Genomic DNA, 21206 nt, shown 5'->3' with positions numbered 1-21206 from the left:
CAGTGGAAAAATCAGTAGAAGTAAATTAACTTCTCTAAGATCACCCAAAGATAGAACACAGGTGTTCAAACCATCAGGTTTCCACCATAGATATAGCTAACTCTGGGTACTTACCAATCTTGCAGTAATTGATGCTTCAGCTATCCTAACTGTCTTTGATAACATGAACCCTGTAAGTAAATGAAGAATCAGATAGACTGAAACACTTTCATACAATTTCAAATTGTGCAGTAATTTTTTTTTTCAACACTTTGTGTTCACTTCCTTCTTATTTACTCATTGTGTTAGAATAATAAAGAACTTGATACTTTTCATTTAGAGAAAACGGTATCATAATTTGTTGTCCCTGTATAGGTTCCATATGCACATGAAGTAATGTATTTAGAAACCAAAGGCAATAGATATTTTTAAAATAATCTGTCATCCTGTAATATTCTCAGTGGTGTTTTGATTCAAGCTCAGTTCTTCCTGATCTCTCTCCTTATTCACTGTTGCACTGTTTAACGCCAGAGTTGCAGGCCAACTGGCAGGAAGAATACAGGGAAAGTATTATTTCTCTGTAACATGAAGATGGATGTCTCGCTTTCGCTATTCTCTTTCACACCCAAAACAAATCCTGAGCTCTGTCACAATGCCCACATTGATGAAAAGGGCAGAAAGATACAAAAAGACACCAAATGAAAGTCTTCTAGGATGGTGAATCAAGAAAATCAAGGTGATACTTTTTAGTCTTTTGAAACTTTTGTGTTATCTCCTTTTTGGTACTGTTAGAGACATTTTTAAGGAGACAGAGTGTAATCTCATTTCCATTGAAATAGATGGTGAAATTCTAAATAAAGTTGCCAGGGGCAATACATCTTGCTTACCGCTTTTGTTATTGAATCTTGTAAATTACTTTTTTGTGAACCAAGACTACTGACTTCAGCAGGAATAGAGTTCCCCAGTGAAATCAGTGTTGCTTTATAAAAAGAAGAGAAAAAGTATATGCATACTTGGAAGCTTCACACCAGTATTAGATAAAATCTGCTTTTGATTGAATAAATAACATCTGCTGAAATCTTAGATCAGACATGACAAACTACAAGTTGAAACACTTGCATACACTTGATTATTTGAATCAGGCCTATGTAAAGTTCTGAAAACAAGGGTCAAATTCAGCTGTACAAGTGAGGATCACAACCAGAAGTGGGAATTATCAGCAGAAGCCTATAAAACACTGCTATGTGTGTTAAGCCTGGCTTGTATTTTAAAGGCAGTTTTGCATGCTAAAAAGTGCCTCTTTCATTCTCCAGACTCTTTCTTCTTACTTTACTTTTTTTTTTTTTTTTCCTCTAATTGTCTAGTTTTAGGCTTTTTACTTAGAGGCAACATTTAATACATTTGCAATGCAACTCAGCCTGTACTACTCTGATTCATACAGTTCCCTCTGCCCCAGGCAACTGAAAGGTAATACCTTCATAAAAGCTTCTTCTTCTACCCTCCCTCCAACACTAATTATCAATTTCTCCTCTTTGTTACAATAAAAAAACTCAACTATAATAATCCTATCTTTCTTTCTTGAATCATATCTCACTGATTTTCAGAGTCTTTTGCATGTATGTGAGGGGAGACATCTTTATTTTTTTCTTTTGTTCTCAGTGTATCAGAACATAAAGATGAGCAGAACTGGCATATTCATCTGGATCTATCGAGTTACAGTTACTGGTACAAGTCTTCTATTTTCTATAGGATACCGACATATGCGATAATTATTGTTCCATCACTCCCCTCAAGAGTGAACATCTGTTCCTAACCTATCATCACAGTTTTAATCTTCTTGTAGCTCCTGTTTTCTTGAAGAGCAATCCAAATGAGACAAACCCTGTCTTTTCTCCAGCTTCCAGACTTTCACCAGAGCAAAGTGAATACCTCGAGTTCCCACTAGTATTCGTTTAAATGAAAAACTGAATTCCCTTTAGCTGTGCTTGTGCCTGTGAACAGATGGAGTGAGGTGGGAATCCAACTTGCTCACAGCCATAAACACAGTGACAGCAAATTGAATCTGCTATTCAAGAGGTGTGGGTCACAGTGCTCAGAGAGGAGCCACAGCCACTCTGCAAACTTCATCGAGTATAGGAGCCACAGGATTTGCATTTTGCAAAGTGTCCTCCTACCAACTCCCAAGCACTGTGTTCTCTTGCAGCCTTTCCCAACTGTCATGGAGAGCACCCATTTGCCCATTGTACCCTAACCTCTGTGGTTTCCACACTTTGAAAAAAATTTTGTCTGTACCCTTTGGAAAGGATAAATTTTGGTCTTTCTGAGCACCAAAGGCAGGAACAAAAATACAATATTGCCACAGCAGTTCTCAGTTCAGTGGTTAAGAGTATTCACAGGTACATAAAATAAATAATGCTTTTATATTGTCAATAAACTTTTGTGGTGACAAAGAATAACCAAACATGCACACTCCCCTTGGCACCACTAAGGAGCCGTTGGCCTTCCAGTGTTTATTCCCACCTGATGAACACAGAAGATACTTCACCCATGACACTAAGAAAACCCATAGTCTTTAATAGAGTGAGTTACAACTTCAAGCAATGTAAAACTGAGTTGAATCAGAGCTGAAGTGCTGAATGTGAAAACCGGATCTCCATCAAGACCTTAAATATGACAAAAGTGTTCTATTTATTTGAATAAATCATAACTTGGAGAAAAACACCCAGACATATTGTGGTACACTGAATCCAGATCTGAATATCTCATTCTGCTTTCTGGTCTGACTCTGCAGAATTTAAAGCTAGATGGGCTAGTCTTGTCAAAATGCATTTTCTGGTTTTGCTACTGTTCATCAGCCCTGTCTCCACTGCTTTGGAAGATAGTTTTGCAAGCAGTTTCCACCAGTCACAATTTCAATATAATATATTAATCTTTCTACTTATTTGATGGTGACAACTGTCTGTTTGGCAGGTCTTTCAATGCTACATTACATTTTACTGTCCTCTTTGGACATACTGTTTGTCTGTTGCTTTACTATAAACATTTCATGACATATTCAACAATGGAAGAAATAATTCCTTTGAATGTTTTATAATTAAATATATATATATATTTAATGGTAAAGACTGAATCAATGGTGCTTGCAATTTTAAATCAACAGGAATCACTCTGATGTTATCTCAATTTCTGTCTTATTTGAACCTCAATTATATACAGCAACATTTGCAGGATTGTCTTCACTACCTTAACTTAAAATGAGCTAAAAAAATGCTTTTGAACAAGATTTAAAAACCTGATTTTAACCTGTGTTTAGAAAGAAGGCATATTTGATTATAATACATGCATCCAAGTCAGCCCCTTAGTTTGTGTCCCGCTTCAAACATCTTGGCTAATTTCTACAAATTCTGATAGAAAAATAGAAAGCTCAGAGGTACTAAATTCCTGCTTAGTTCCTAAAAGCAGATACCATACAGAGGAAAGACATTCAAATTACAGTGACCGCTGAGGAAAAAGCCACGAGGTCAGAGACTGGAGCACCTACCTGGGAAACAGCCACACAGGAAAGTGCCTAAAGTTCTGCTTTTTGTGAAAAGACTTGTTTTTCAGAATAACCCATGAGAGTAAAATGCAATGCATTTTATAGGATTTGGATACAGTAGATCTCATCATACTCTTAGCACACCCAGCATCAAATGCAGGAGGAAATGAGAAATTAGGAGGATGGTTGAGTGGTGCAAGACTGTTCCTGAGGGCAATCTCAGACAGGTGCCTCAGACTTCCTCTGCTCTCCATAAGGGAAAATTGCAGCAATTGAAGGCTGTGACTGTCCTACAGAAGTCATGTCAGCCCTTCCCTTTTGGGCCCCATCAATGCTGATTGTAAATGCACATTGAAACACGTCTGAAATGGGACAACTCATATAATTCCTTTGTTACCTGCAAGTGGTTGTTAACTGGAGAAGAGTACTTGCCAACCAAAAGCTTGTTATTGAGACCCGGTCACACTGAATTAACATAGCTATGATACATGTATAGGATAGGACATTACTTTAGGTCACATCAAAGCAGGCAGAGGTGTGATGTGGTACAACGTGATACAACATGACACCATTGCAATTTCCTTATCAGTCCAAACATTTTAAAAGAAGCACATAGAAATGAAATATATTTCTGATGAAAAGTGTTTATAAATCCTAATGCACAGTCATGGAACACAAATAGTCAGAGGACAGGTTGCTGACTAACAAATTTGAAAGTTTTTAAATTACAGAGCAAGTTCACTGCTTAAATATAAAAGAATGCATTTCATCTCTTGTGTGACCCCTGTGTTTGCTCTCTTATTACACTATTGCTACATTTGTTTTAAGACTAATGATGTATTTAGTTTTCCTAAAAGAAGAAAAAAAAAAAAAGAGAGAGAAACAAAAAATAATTTGCAGCATATATTGTTGGCTAGACTAGCCCTAGTTGCACAAAAGAGTTAAAAAGTATAAAGAAAATTTGCTGGGTTCCCCTTCCTCCCTCAAGAACAAGAGTCAAGAATGTTCAGAGAAGGGCAAAGATATCTCTGTAACTCCTTGAAGAAATGTCATATTCTCTAATCCTCAGATCCTCTTTGTTTTCAGAGAAAAACACGTGTTTGACATCCTAAAACACAGTAGTTTTTAAATGCCAGCATGAGACTGAATTCTGCCTTCATTAATACTGAAATAGGAAAACACTACCATAAATCCTTATTTTTATGGATTTACTCTGGTTGTGTACTGGTTTAACTTGAATATTAGTTGTCTTATTGGAAGAGAAATAATGTAAGTGATATAGGAAATTTGTCGGAAAATAGTGATTTCATGCACTAAATATATTAAAGGGTTTGTTTGTTTGGTTGGTTTTGGTTTGTTTGTTTGTTGTTGTTTTTCGTCTGTTTGTTTCTAACCAGAAGGGAAACAAATATTTTTAAAAAATCACATAAAGAAACATTTAGTATGCTCTGAAAAGACTTTGATTTAGGCATGATTAAAACATTGTATTTTGATAGGCTAATTTCTTGCAGTATTTGTTCTTACCTGTTTTGTTTTTATTCATTGCTTAAAAATAAAATGTTTTCAACTACCAGAACTAAACTTCTACCAAAGTCTTTAAAAATAAAAGACAAAGAGCAGAAAACAAGGATTAGATTTGGGAATTAACTTCCCACCCATCATTTTTTCACAGTTCACATGCACAAAATGCTTTATGCAAGAAAATAAAATTATCCACAATATGCTGAAGCCATTTCATGTTGAACAATCTGGAGATAATTTTTTTTTACATAAGCAAGCTGGACTCCTCTTTGATGCTACCTAAATTATAAACTGCCAAAGCTTTGCATACTAAAGTTACTTCTGCAATCAGTGAACTTTCATGCTGAGTCCTATGTGAAATGATTCCTTTATAGTCTGGTTGCTTTCATGACTATCTTTTAAAAAAAATAGAGGTATGGTAAGAACACACACGTATCTCACAAGATTGTATGTTGGAGATGAACAGCAAATTTGTGTTAAATTCTTCCAACTAAGGCCATTTGAACTTCACTTACACTGTCAATTGCCTATGAAAACTCTGGAAACTGTATTTCACAGCCTTGATATTTGCACTCAAAAGTCTGTTCAGTTTTAAAATTATCTCCATTACACTGGTGGAGTCTGGGGGCAAACCTTCTGTTGGTGTCAATGTCATGATATACTGTCCCTTTCCTAGCTAAGGACTAAAATGTCATTCCACCAGAAAGCCTAAAGGATGCAACTAGAGAGAAGTATGAAAAATACTTAAGAACAAGAAATAAGTACAGTAGTAGGTCATATATTAAGATAAGAATAATTCTAGATCTGGGAACCTCAGCAGTATATACACACACATAAACATAAAACACATGCAATCACACACATCTTTCTTTGCAGATACAAAACATTTGCAGGAGGCCTTTCGGGATCCTCTGCAACACATGGCTTCAAGCATTTTGATGGTAGGACTATGATGCAGTATAGAATATATGAAAAGTATTCCCAGACAAGCTGCTTAAAAAGTTTCATTTTTTTTTTTTTTATTTTCTACAAGTATAATATTGTTCGCTTTAATTGCTCCAGAAGCCACTCAAACTGATTAGACAGCATGAGTAATACTTAAACAAGTGTTCCCTTACCTTAGAACCCATCATAAAATATTCTGAAGGCTGCAGGCTCTCACAAATCAAAGATCACTATGCATGCCAATAAAGTGTTAGAGTAGAAAACGTAAACTTCAAAAATTCTCAGGCTCATGAAAAGTGTTAAAACATTCTCACAGGTCCCTGAACTGTCCTATACTTCAATTGAAATCTCAAACCCACCACCTGCTTCCTCCTTCCCCTGTTGCTTTCTATATGTGCTGTGATAGTCCCTGCTCTTTTATCTCACAGAGCATTCCCCTTTTCTGTGTTCTTCCTACACTTCAGAGGAGTAAGTCTCTTCCCTTTCACATTCCCTTTTTATAATGCCAAGGCTTGGTTTACATTAAATAAGGATGAGGATCACAATTAACCCTGTACTCGCTATAATGCTTGCGCTAACTTGTACCTATCATCTAACTGAGGGAGAAGGTACTCTTTGCTCAAGCAAAAAAATGGACTGAAAGCTTGGAACATGTTTACATGCTTGCCTTGATTTTTTTCAGAGTGTTCATCAAAGAGGGGCATGTTTGGAGAGTTTCTCTTGCAAACCAAGGAACTTTTGGGTTGTAAAAGTCATGACAGATTGAAAGACACCTGAAAATGATGACAGCTGATTGCTTTTATGGCTTACAGCACTTTTCATCCAAGGAAAGTACCACATATGTTGAGAGCAATCATTTTATCCATCAGTGAAATGCAGCTGTTTTGAGGGAAAATGCAGCTGGTGTATTTTGTGAGTGTTCCTCTCCCAATAGGCTAGCTTGGGACACTGAGAGCCCAGACATCTGAAGAAGGGAGGGAAGACCAGGTTACTGTGTACCAGAGTGATCTTCCTTCCGTTATGCTTTTAAAAATTTGGTGCAAGTTTTCCTGCAAGTCAGCCTGGTTTGACTCATCTGTCTAATAACCAGAATAAATAAAAAATGCTTCTTTTCCCCCTAACATCCACAAGTTACTAAGAATAGTCTTTCATCAAATAATACAAATAGTTTGACAATGTTCTGTTTGCAATTCAAAACCCAAGCACTTTAATGGTAGTAGTAACAGCCAATAGAATATTTCTATATGGTATAATCATGTGACAATACTCTCACCATTTTAGTAATAGGAAACAAAAAATGTTATAAGTTGCTGCATGAAGATCTTATAAATGCTAGCCATCATAAGTCCATATGACTTATAGCAGAACGTGATGACAACTGACAAGCCAGTTCTGCTAATTACCAGTGCAACCATAGTCAAGCAACTTGCCATGCTTTCACTAGATTATCATATACTGCTTTACAGTTTGTTCTTTCTGTCACCAAACATAATACATGGTGAACAGATGTGATTTTGAAGAACTCTGCCAAATTTGTATTGTCCTTATGTTACATAAATTATTTTTTCCTGTGATAGAGACAGCCTAAGCTCTTTATTTGAGATAGTTAAACCTTTTGGCTTTGGGAATTTCTCAACCTCATCTGACTGTTGTCTATGTATTCCACTGGTGAAGGGAGGAGGAGATAATCCTTGCATCTTCTTTCTTCTGGAAGTTACTTTTCCATTAAAAATAATCATAATCCATTTTCTTTCTTAGCAAGCCTTGAACTACAGTTGAAACAAAAATATTGTGTGCCCCTCTTGCCCTATGTATCTGCTTTCAGACTTCAAGAGTTAGTTGAGTACCTAGAATGTGGAAGAGCGGCCATTTTTGCTCTTCCCATTCTTTCCCTTTAATACTTTACATTGATGAGCTGACCCATGGCAAAAAGAAAGCTTCAGAGGAATTGTCTACAACACTGAGTCCTTGCCAAGAAAGCTCTCTGAGTTAAACTACTCAGTCAAAATATTTTTGTCACCTTGGATGTGACTGAAGTAATCAGGACACTTTGTAAGTTTATTTAATGCCATTCCTGGAGGTGATAAAGCTTTATCAACTACAACATTTCTTTTCTGATACACAGCACATTGTATTAAATACTTGTTGGTCTCTTAACAGCAGCAGTGACTCTTTTGCATGAGCAAGCAGCTGCACTGACTGGGTGACAATGTCAGCATATAGCAGAATCTGTCTTGAGTTTATTTGGAAAAGAATAGTGTTAATGGCCTTTATATGCACTTTTGAATCAGGATATCTCTGTTTGATTCTTGTAAATCTAGATGAACTTTTATTTTACTCCCAGTTCCAAAAATACATGGGTAAATCTGGAGTAACTTTGAGTCAATGACCTGTCCTGGTTATTTGAGACTATACAACAGAGAAATCAAGACCAATGACATTGTGCAAGACTATTAACAGCATAACTGAGATCCAAATCTGGATATTTGTGTTTTCAGTTTTCTTCACTTTTTATTTCATAAAGGTTTATAGGCTGGATTCTCAGATAGCATAAATCGGCATTGGTTTCTGTCTGGCATCAGTTCTAACAGATCCTGCTGTGTGAACAGTGTTTTTCTGTCCCATGGAAGTATCATGTCAAGCACATGTAGTGTCCATTTTCTTGAAATGGGTACGATTTACAAATAAGATGTAGAGAGAATAGATTTCAGAATAATGTATGCTATGCAACACAGCGTATGTATTTATGGAGTCAAATCCTGTCATTCTGTTGATCTAAATAGTGTTGAACTATTTCTTTAGATTCTGAGAACAGTTTTATGCCATGTAGTGGAGCACTGGGCAGAAACTAACTGCAGTGTTAACTCCAGAATTAACTCCAGTGCAGTGCTCAGTATGGATGTCTGGTAGGTAATGTAGGTAATAATTCTAAAGAGCGCTGCATATAATGTTTCACACCAGGGCATGCTACTGCCCAGAGATGTTCTGGGTTTGTATCCACCTGTTCTCTGTTTCACTAAAATCTCCTGCAAAGTCAGAGGAAGACCTACTCTATGCAGCCAACTAATAATTTATTGTAGTTTTTCCATAAACTTTCCACGAGTGGTCAAACTTGTCACAAGTAAGTCTGTGAAAACCAGAATAAAATCTCTGTTCTACAGACCTGAGAATTCAAAAGAATAAATTTCAGATAGCTTCTCTTTATCATGAACATCCACAAAGTCCCACAGACTACTCCAACACATTTAAACATATACTAAACAAGGAATATGGTTCTCTCTACTTTGACTTTTTTCCCCAAAAATTCCACATGGAGGAATGGATGAACATCCTTCAGGACTACAAACTCTCTAGGGTTCATAATCATGGATTCATTTAGGTTGAAAAAGACCTTTAAGATCATCAAGCCCAATCATTAAACTAACACTACCAAGTCCACCACTAAGCTATGTCCCGAGGGTCTCTTCCAACCAAAATGATTCTGTGATTCTATTCTATGACTCTATGTCCCTAAATTCCACATCTACACCTGTTATAAGCACCTCCAGGGATGGTGACACAACCACTTCCCTGAGCAGCCTGTTCCAATGCCTGACAACCCTTTCCATGTAGAATTTTTTCCTACTATCTAATTGAAACCTCCCCTGACACAACTTGAGGCAATTTCCCCTTGTCCTATCATTTGTTACTTGGGAAAAGAGGTGGACACATACCTCACTACAACCTCCTTTCAGGTAGTTGTAGAGAGTGATAAGGTCTCCCCACAGCCTCCTTTACTCTAGACTAAACAACCCCACTTTGCTTAGTTGCTCCTCATGAGGCTTGTTCTCTAGACCTTTCGCCAGCTTCGTTGTTCTTCTTTGGACATGCTCCAGCACCTCAGTAATCTATATTACTGCATATTTTAAAAGGGGTAATTGCAACAAAACCCCACCTCAGAGAGCATGATATTCAGAACTTGAATTTTGCTGCCTGGCCTAGTTCTGAACCTACCATCATTGTACAGGATCCTTAATTAGGGTAAAGAGGGAAGCGACCATCCACAGTCTCATTTACTCACTACAACCTCCTTTCAGGTAGTTGTAGAGAGTGATAAGGTCTCCCCACAGCCTCCTTTACTCTAGACTAAACAACCCCACTTTGCTTAGTTGCTCCTCATGAGGCTTGTTCTCTAGACCTTTCGCCAGCTTCATTGTTCTTCTTTGGACATGCTCCAGCACCTCAGTAATCTATGTTACTGCATATTTTAAAAGGGGTAATTGCAACAAAACCCCACCTCAGAGAGCATGATATTCAGAACTTGAATTTTGCTGCCTGGCCTAGTTCTGAACCTACCATCATTGTACAGGATCCTTAATTAGGGTAAAGAGGGAAGCGACCATCCACAGTCTCATTTACAGAGTGCTGGCCTCCTGCAGATGAGACGTTCCCCTATGGAATAGGTTTCTTTTGAGACTGTAGGCCACATATAATTTAGAGCAGCCTTTAGGCTTTTTTCACTTGTATCAGGCCTTGATCAGTCATAGATGGGGGAATCTGGAAATAGCCGAAGCCAGTGTATTAAAAGATCCAAAGCAAAGGAGCCTACTAAAGGATATTTCAGCCCTTTGGTTTCCATAGTGCAGACAACAAAGCTCTTGGGCTGGTGCTCAGTACTTTATATGCGAAAAAGTGGGTAAACTCTTCTTCACAGACAAAACCTCTCTTAATATAAGTCATCTGTTACTGGGCTTCTAAATTATTCTTTTTTGTCATTAATGAAAATATGTTAATTAAGAAATTGCTGTTGAAAAGGTATAAATATATTTCATTAGCTAAAGTAATTAGAATAAGTAATTACTTAAATATTAAGATTTACAATTCAATAATTTCTTTAAAAGCAAACTGAATAAGAAGATACCTAATATGCTTGATATAAACTGCTTAGCTTAACACTATTTTTTGTATTGTTTTCCTAAGACATATATGTGCTTCACAAAATCTTAACACTGATACTAATATTTTTCAAGATAATCTTTTGCTTTGTTCATTCATCTTTTGGCTTGATCTTGTAAGAAATAAAGCACACTAGACTTAATTCAAGCAAGCAAGCAGACAGACACCTTTACAGTGGCGTATTGACTCCTTCCTGACTCCCTTTACAATTTGCTTCCATGTGCTGCTGGATGATACCCATATGGTACAGGAAGTTCTACTCAAAACAATGAATTTTTCTCATTCACTCCAGGAATCAGCAGAAACCTTCAGATCTTGCTAGGACCTTTTCCTCCAGATGACCACATAAGTCACATTGTGTATCGGTGTCCTTGACATGTCCAGATGAAAGGTTCAATCTTAGCTTCAGCAAGGTGCGGTAACTGCTCTGGTGCTCTGGCTAAAGTCTCGTTTCTTTTTCCCTCCTTTGTCTACTTCTTAAGAAAACTAATGCTGCTGTATAAACACAGATTCCCACACTTTCACCCTCTCTTCTGTTTTAAATGCTTTTATAATCTCTGGCATTCCCTATTACTGACAACATCATCCCAATGGCTATGTCTTTCAAGCTCATAGATTTTGTCTAAGTACTCCCACCATGATGAGGATAGAAATTTACTGCTGTCAGGCCTGTCAGGTAAGCAGATGAAAGACTTCCTGCAAAAATTGAGGGAAGCAGAAATACGATGTAGAAGAGCAATGAGCAGGAGATCAAAGAATCATAGAATCATGGAATCATAGAGTCATTTTTGTTGGAAAATACATTTAAGATCATTGACCTCAACCATTGCCAAGTTCACCAAAAAAAACATGTCCTTAAGTGACTCCACCACTTCCCTGGGCAGCCTTTTCCAATGCCTGACAACACTTTCAGTGAAGAAATTTTTCCTAATATCCAATCTGAACCTCTCCTGACACAACTTGAAGCCATTTCCTCTTGTCCTATTGCTTGTTACTTGAGAAAAGAGATGAACACCTACCTCGCTACAACCTCATTTCAGATAGCTGTAGAGAGCGATATATCAGCTTATGCTCATGCACTTTGTGGTCTAACATTCCATAGGTTTTGGACATCATCAGAATGATTGTCAGTGGTCAAGGAGGACAGACTAACTCCAACTGCTCAGCATAACTGCCCTTTGGTATTAATTTATGCACCAGTAAGTAAGGAGAAAAGTGTATGTCTGAATACTCTTATATTAATAGTTTAACCACTGCCTGCTTAGGTATTTTGATTTATGTTACCGATGCAATTACCTTTCTTCATTTACTTGAGAGGGAATGAAACAAAGTTCTTAACTTTGATACTCAAAGTAAAAGGACTGAAATGCTTAAAATGGTGCAGCAGGCCCCAGTGGTCTGTTAAGGTCCCAGACACAGACCCAAAGCTGGTAGATCTGTAGAGTTTAAACACTCCAGAGACAATTTGGGACATGAAAACATCACAGGTATGTGACATAAAAGGGGAGTTCAGTCTCCCTGGCTGAGAGTGCATCTATATTAGTGTCTGAGAGTTAAGGCATTTAATCAGCTCAGTCAGTGTGTAAATAAAATTGTATATTTGTGTCAGAGTATCAAAGGCATTGCAGCAGAATTTTCATGCTTCCTCACTGGCTTTGGGCAGTCAGTCAGATCTCAGTGACCCACTGCAAACTATCCATGACTTGGCTGCTAGCTTTCTATTAGAAAGACCCATCATCGCTTCTCACATAATTATTCTCTTAAGATTATTTCCACAGTGTTTGGTGTGAATAACATTCATAAGTCTGCACCTGTTGATTTGTGGCAACAGAGTCTGATTTTCTCAAGTATTTCAATGAAGTTCTGCCAGCATTAGGATGTCAGAACAAGTGAAAAACCTGAATAGGCACATTTGTCAATCACATTATGTGTCCAAGATTAAATGAGTGAATAAATGAAAGCCATTTTTCTAGTGAACAGCTGCCCTCATTACTAAAGATCCTGTTAAGATTAAAGCTGAGCTGCCAACTTATTTTTTATTTCAGTTAAGGAAAATAAAAGTTAATACTAGCAACATTCAATTTAAAATGAGACAGCTGAAAATACTTTATATAAACCAAATGCTTTAAGAAATAATATTTTGCTTGACTTGAACTACAATGTTTGCCATGAATATGAGAATCTGGTATTGAGTTTTGTAAAGTAAGATTAAAGAAGCTCCTAAATAACAATAATAATAAAGAAGTTTTCAATTATAAAATCAAAATGCTATTAATTTCTTAGAGTTAAAAAAAAAATATTTTCAGTACACATTAAAGCAATTGAGGGAAATCAAGAAAGCTTTCTGAAACAGCTTGTCACTGCCAAAACCAGAGGACTGACTGAAAAAGATGCCAGTCCAGAATGTCACCCAGTGTATGTCATCTCCCAGTGCATCTGAGCAAGAAACACAGCTTCCATTACTGTGCTTGTTTACAAATGGTGGTGTCTGCTGAGCTTAAAGATAACGTTTTAAGGTAAAATATTAATATGCTCTAACAGTATAAGTATTTGTCATTTCCATGAGGAGCCAACTGAGGGTGAAATAAAGGAGGTGAGAACAGGACAGAGCAATCTAACCAGGTGAAAATTTCAAGGATAACTATAAAGCTAACAACAACAATACTCATGTAGGTAATGAGGAAACACACCTAAATGATGGATGATACTGCCTTTCCACAGCAACTTGCTATGAGCCATACAGAAAGCTGACCTTGGTCTACAGAAATGAGAGAAGAAAGAAATATGTTTGTCGTTTATTAAATGTAACAATGAGCAAAGAAAATTCCCATTAAGTTCATTTCTACCAGTAAACATTAATAAGGGCCAGGATTTTAGCAGGAGTAAATTGGCAGATTACTAATGCTACACACAAAATTGTTTTAATACATATCTAGTCCTGCATTTCAAATTGCTACAAATGGTGAGTGTGCAATGATAAAAGATGACATACATGTGCTTACCTAGTTCACCTAAAACACCTCAATCCTGAATGCATTCAGTCACTCCATTGAACACACTCTGCAGCTTTTTCACACATAGACATACTCACTTGCTTATTTACATTTCAGAAATGGATTAAATGTTAACTGTCACCAGAATATATTATCTTCTGTTTAGAGAAACTGTCATGACTGTGGTGATTACAGGCTGGGTTCCTTCACCAAACTCAGTCAAAATTTGTTACTTGCCTGGAAACATCAGGTCGTGCTCTGGTATGAGGCCAGAGCTCTTGCAATGCTAATGACAGCCAGGGACCCTGTTAGATCCCCCACTGGGCTGATAAATCAGTGCCTGCACTAGTCACTGTGCTTTCATTCTCATTTTTCACTCTGGGAAATTTTCACCATCTCTCAGGGTCACCTTTAAACTTGAGTTTCCATGTTCTGCTTGTGGTAGGATGAGAAGCCCATTTAAATTAATTGCAATCGCTTAAGAAGCTGTTCAGAAATGGCTCACAGTGGTACATGCTTGGCCTGCTTTCTGCCTCTGTGTGTGTGGTTATCTTTCGCCTTAACAGTCATATTACAATTTGTTAAAGCAGAAGCCTTTTCTTCCATGTTCCCCTTCTTTAACATTTTAATTGATTTAATAAATTATTTTTTTCAGTGAAGCTGCTGTTATACCATGGTAGCCATGAAAACCTCTGTGGGATTAATGGCTTTAATGAAGAAGTAGAGAAAACATTGTAATTTTCCTTAATCTTCCTTTGACTTTGTAGTCTGCTGAAACGTGAAGCTCAGGGATTCAAGCTGAAAAATAAATTCATAGTGTGTGGTATCTAAACTACGAGATCTCTCTGAGGTCCAAGATAATTTTCCAACCTTGTGGGTGTAACTTACCTGTTAATATGTGTAATTTAAAAAACGTTAGTGTGTGTCTTCCCACAGATAATATTAAATAGATTCTTGAGCCATTAAAATGCTAATTAAAGATTGTTTCATCTAGCTATGTCTGTATCCGGATGACTTATAGAAATTATGGAGACATTGAACTATTAAGACCAGGATTTTTGTTTGTTTGTTTCTAAATGAAATGCAGTATGAATTTACCATAAATAAAGCATATTTGAAAACGATAGTTTATTTCTATTTAATTATATATTTTTTATCTAAAGTGGGCAAGTTTCTACAATATGTCAAAATTAGAATCACAGCAAAATCTAGGTTTGAAGTGGTCTTCAGAAATCCAGCCTTCTGCTCAGAACACGACAACTTTAAAGCTAAACGAAGAGAGTGTTGTCCTGTCAAGTTTGAAAAATCTTAAAGGATGGAGACTGAGTCACTTCTGTGATCATCTTGTTCCTTTTTTGTGTATATCTAGTTGGAATTTCACTCATTTCAATATATGACCAAAGACTATGTCCCTTTTGTTTTGCTCTTCAGATGAGAGTCCATATCTAGCTCTGAAGAACTGCTGTGGGTAAAATGACTTCTCCAGCACCGGGGAAGATGGAATTACACAACCTATCCTAGCAATAGCTGTAAGAGGCATCTAAAAGGAGTGTATCACAACACTGAAGCTAGCAGAGTCTTTTCTAGCTGCAGGCTTTGTGGCTGTCATTCCTTCAATGACTGCTGGCCAAAGATGTGCACACTGCTCCATTCCTACCTCTGTCACAGGACGATAAACTTATTTAAAAAGAAAAAAAACCCCAAACAAACAACACCACACACACACACACAAAACAAAAAACCTAAACAAACAATCAATGCCCCACAAACAAACAAACAAACAAAAACATAAAAAAGAAAGAAGAGTCACTCAGTCCATCAGATTTACCGTAGAGACAGATCAATTTGTCCTTCCTCATTTCTAAAAGAATTAAACTGATATATATATATATATATATATATATATATATATATATTTCCATTTTGCTCTTGTTCACATTTATAGCTCAGTGTTTTAAAATAAAAGCTGGCATAATTGTCTTCTTTCTATTACCCTGGTGCCTTTATCTCTCCTTCTCAGGAGATTTTTCGTACTCTGCATATTCAGAGCCCGGTCCAGAAAACCACTGAGATTCTGCTTCATACAGTCAGATGCAAACATGTTGAACATTGGCTATGTGCTCAAGCACTTTCCTGAAGTACAGGCAATGGTCTTCCCTAGAAACTGCCTTGTTCTCTCTAATGGAATGCACGTTCACAGTGCCTGGCATCCTGCTCCCCTGAGAAGCATAAGAGATAGGACTTTGTCTGACCTTCATCCCTTGACTCTTCAGTGTCACATGGCTCAGCCTGCAAGACTGTAAATGCTGATAGTAGTATGGAAGTTCAACATGGATGTTCATAGAATCATAGAATGTCCATGGCTTGGAGCCATGGCTACCTCCCCGGGAAGCCTGTTCCAGTGCTCCACCACCCCCTGGGTGAAGAACCTTTTCCTAATGTCCAACCTAAACCTCCCCTGGTACATCTTCCTGCCCTTCCCTCAGGTTCTGTCTTCGGTCATGAAAGAGAAGAGTTTGGCACTTGCCCCTCCTCTTCCTCTTGTGACGAAGCTGTAGACTGTGATGAGGTCTCCTCTCAGTCTCCTCCTCTCCAGGCTGAACAAACCAAGTGACTTTAGCCGCTTCTTATACGACTTTCTCTCCAAACCCTTCACCAACTTCGTAGCTCTCTTCTGGACATTATCCAGTAGCTTTTTATCTCTTTTATCCTGTGACACTCAGAACTGCACACAGTGCCCCAGGCGAGGCCACACCAGTGCAGAGCAGAGTGGGACAATCACCTCCATCGCCCAGCTGGCAATGCTGTGCTTGATGCACTTCAGGACACGGTTGGCCATCTTGGCTGCCAGGGCACTCTGTTGTCTCATGTTCAACTTGCCGTCGACCAGAACTCCCAGATGCCTCTCTGTGGAGCTACTCTCCAGCATCTCATTCTCCAATCTGTATGAACAGCCAGGGTTGACATGTCCTAGGTTGCATCTTTTCTGAAGCGATGGGTAAACAAGGAATGATTTATGTCAAAAGACATAAAGGTGCATCTGTACCACATAGTTCAACACAGTACAGAAACACCTTAGCTAGATCTCAGCTAACCTGTCTCAGGACCATTTGCCTCAGCATGAGCTCCAAGCAGATTCATTCACCTCTTTTACTACCTCTTTTCTCATTTAATGGTTAAAGTGCAATGAAAGACAAGCTACATTTAGAAGTCTGACTAAAATTTCACAGAGTCCCTTAAGAGTGTTTAGAATATTAAGAACAAAAGTGTTTCTAGTAAGACCAGAGCTCCATGTTTTTTACTTTCTCTTTATCTAATGTTGTTAGCAATATCTTAACGCCAACTCATCTTTCAGCTACATGACATGAATTCACTCAATTTTCCAAAGAGATACTGTAAACCAAGGAAGTGTTTTATTTTGAATATCAGTGTTCAAATCCGTCATTTTTTTATTCTGAGCTAAGCGTCCTAGCAATAAACTGGAGCTTGAACAAAAGCCATGAGCAGTTACCACAGCCCTTGATCACCGTGTGTAAGATCAGTTTTCTGTGGAAATAAGGCTGTGACTATATTAATAAGCAACAGAGTGTGTGTGAGGACACAAAAGCATCCACCCTGTTAGCACAATATCTGTCAGACTTTTGGATGTAAACCAATTAACACCATCCCAAACAGTCCTGGAGCATGATTTGGGGATGGTGTGCACTAAAGATTGTTCCCAATAAGCAGTTTGGATGTAGTTACCTTGTTTTGAGAGTTAATAGTGTTTAGCTGTATAAATGTCAGTTGTGCCATATAATTTGTCCTCAGGGACAGAGAAGAGTCTCTGGCCCATTATATTTGCTAGTATAGACATAGCTTTTAGAAAAGCACCAAACTTGGTAATAATATTTTTATTTGTATTGTGGTTTCAATAAATCTCTTGTTCTCTCAACTACATTGTTATTTTTTACTGCAAAGTCATTAAGCTGAACAGTACTTTAGTAATGATTATCAAAACCAGGGTCTCAATGGGAATAAAAAGAACCCAAACATTGAATTTTCTCGTAAATTGCCTCTATGATATGCTTAAGATAATAAAAGTTATTAATCCCAAGAGTAGCCATGTATGGATATTTTGTTAAATATCTTTAAAAGGAAGATTTAATTAAAATATAAATGTAGTAGATTACAACAGAAATTGTCATATATGTGCATAATAATTAAGAAATTACCCAGTTTGTACCTAAATATTTAACTTTCATATTTTCATGTTGCACAAAAGGATTAATTTGACACAATTTTTTTACTTTAAGAAAAACAAAACAAAAACCACAACTGCATAAAGCAGGAAGACATAGGTGTAATATGAGATTTGTGTACATCCAGCATGTTCTGTTTTACCTCAGTACGTGGCCTCAAGCATGAGTCCAGTTCACTTTTGCTCAGAGAGCATTGATGACCTGAGTAGTAAATTATTTCCTCTCCCGTTCATTCTAGCAGAAACTTACTTCTTGTCTTGTAAGATGGAGAGTTGTGCAGAAAAACTACAGTTTTCTGGATGGAAACTACACCTACAATAGCAAATAACGGGAAGCTGGGGGCAAGCCATGAGGCACAAGTGGCATGGGAAATGCCCTTTTTCTCCACCCTTCCAAGAAGGAAGGCCTTGTTCATATTACCTTCCAGGAGCAGTGTCAGTTTGTCAGGTCTGGCCATGACATAGGAAAATGCCAGTGAGCATGTTGATAATGAAGAAAGCTGGTGAACTTTGGGTCCTGATTGCAACACACTCCATGGTGATAACTTTGTCTATAGGCAAAGTTACCATGTACAAGGGAATCACTCATGCAGGCAGGAAGAAGTCAGTACTGATGAGACAGGATGGCAAGCTAGTGACTGAAATGATAAATTAAAATAAATGGGAAGGAGGCATTTGGTGATGGACATATGGTATGACAGAGATCATAACACTATAAATTATGTCAGACAAGGGTGTTGCTTGTTAGTACAGTTTAGCATAATATATAAAGAAGTCTATAATTTAGTCCTAATATTATTTATATGGCTAATGCTGCCATCCTGTCCTTCGAGACATTTACACTGGGTTTCCAAAACTCATGGATTATCAGTTTTTAAATTATTGTAAGTACTATAGGAAGTACTACTAAGTAGTTATTCGAATGCATTTAATATTTAGTTTCAGAAAGGGCTGACAGAAATCTTCTGAATCACTACTAAAAAGAGAAAACTTTCTATCAGTTTTCTAGACAAAATTTTTGTTTCTTTTTGTTTCTTAACATTCCTTTTTAATCCAGAAAAGACAAGATGCTCCTGTAAAGATTTTTTTTTTTATTGTACTGATAACTGTTCAAACAAAACATTTCAAATTTCATAGTAGCTCTTTAGCTAAAAGAATAATATTTTTTGAGATAACAAAAGAAATTGTACCTCTTCAATCTATTCAGTCTTCAACAGCAATGTTTAGGAAAAAAAACAGAAGTGAGAGCAGTTTGGACAGTGACCAGACAGGAGAATTATCGCCCTAGTAACTAACTATGCTAATATATAACTATGCTAATAACTGCCTGACTTAGATAACAGCTGAACACAAAACTAGAGAGCAACACTATCTTCACTACAGTGTTCCTGCCATAATCACACAAAAAAAACAAAGTCCTTAAGAGTAATACCTAAATTCGTTGCTAGACAAAAGACCGATCTTGAAACAGATATGAGCAACATCATCAGAGAAAACAGAACATAATCAGAAAGAGAGGAATGATAACAGTAACTGCCTATGAATATTTTATTAAATATTCAGAGGACATCCTAAAAAAAATTATAAACCAACCTAATTCAGTTGAGATTCCTAATAGCTTTAAAATTTAACAAAATGGAAAAAAAAAAGCTGGTAATAAATACAAATCAGAAAATGAGATTTATAGAAAATGGTTAACACAATTGAAGTAACTCCTGGAAAAATCTGAAGTCAACAGACAGAAGAGCAAGAAAAGAGGGTACTTTTTAGAAGAAAAAGAATTCCAAAAGTGGCATTAGTTCATTATCAGAGCTGGTAGAATTCTCATTAATAACAATAAGACCTTAGGAAAGGCAGAATTGTTCAGTAAATAAATTTCTCGTGTCCTTTTGAAAAGCTTGATGAGATCTGAGTGGTGATTTTTATTTCAGCCCTCAGTAATGAAACATGGAACACTAGTTTAAAAAAGGTGTAAAATCAGCAGGTCTGGAAAACTTGCATAAAATAACTTTTAAATAAATATTGTAGAAAGGAACTATCTGCACTATCATTGTTCATTTTTAGTGTACTTTGGAATACCATGAAATCTCTGAAGGACCTGAGGAAGAAAAAGTGTGCCACCACTTAAATGGTACAACCTAAGTAACTACAGGGCTGTGAAACTGAAATAAGCAAGCAAAATAATGTGATTAATAATATGGGACTTGATTAATAAAAAAAATAAAGATATAGAAAGTAATTAATGTCAATCAACAAGGGTTTATAAAAGCATTTCTTGTCGAACTAACTTGCTGGTCTGGTTTCATCTAGATTAAAAATTAAGTTAATAGGTTCTTCTGCCAGCATCTGACTTGCTAATGCAGGACATTCTGTTTACATTAAAGGAAATAAAATGGATATAGCAACCAAAGGAAAAAAAAAAAAATTAAAAACTTACATTCTGTTACATTTCAAGACTTAGTACATAATTCCTATGAAGTATATAGGGATTTAGTCATATATTGACACTTAGGAAAATTTTTATAAGTTATCCAAGTTAAAACACAAAATCACTGTTGATAAGAGGTGACATATCATGAAAGTAAATAATGCAGACGACAAAACCCAGATTTGGTTTAAGAAGTAGTAAGCAGTTCAGGAAATATCTAGGGGTTCTTGCACTGGTGGGGGGAATTGGACTAGATGACCTTTCGAAGTCCCTTCCAATCCCTACCATTCTGTGATTCTGTGAAATATAGCCAGAATCAAATAATGTAAGAGGTAATCCTAGGAAGAAATTTCTTTCAGTATATCTGGAATCTGAAGTCCAGGAGTGTTTCAGAATTGCCAGATGCAGGTGTTGGCCCCTGCGGCATCCTGACTTCCCATTAGCATGCTATCTGGATGTGCACCAGCCATTTCCCACATCCCTGTCTCCATATAGATGAAATCTAAGCACACAATCTTGTCATCCAAGGAGGAAGCAGGATCTGGGGTGTCTCCTGGTGTTCTCTTGCAGGTAAGCTTAGACGTGGCCTTTGAAAAGGAATTGCTGATGGTAGAGGCAATTGCAGTG

This window comes from Streptopelia decaocto, assembly GCF_964273445.1.
Source record: "Streptopelia decaocto genome assembly, chromosome: 3".
Lineage (NCBI taxonomy): Eukaryota > Metazoa > Chordata > Aves > Columbiformes > Columbidae > Streptopelia > Streptopelia decaocto.
Note: the sequence above shows the minus strand (reverse complement) of the source record.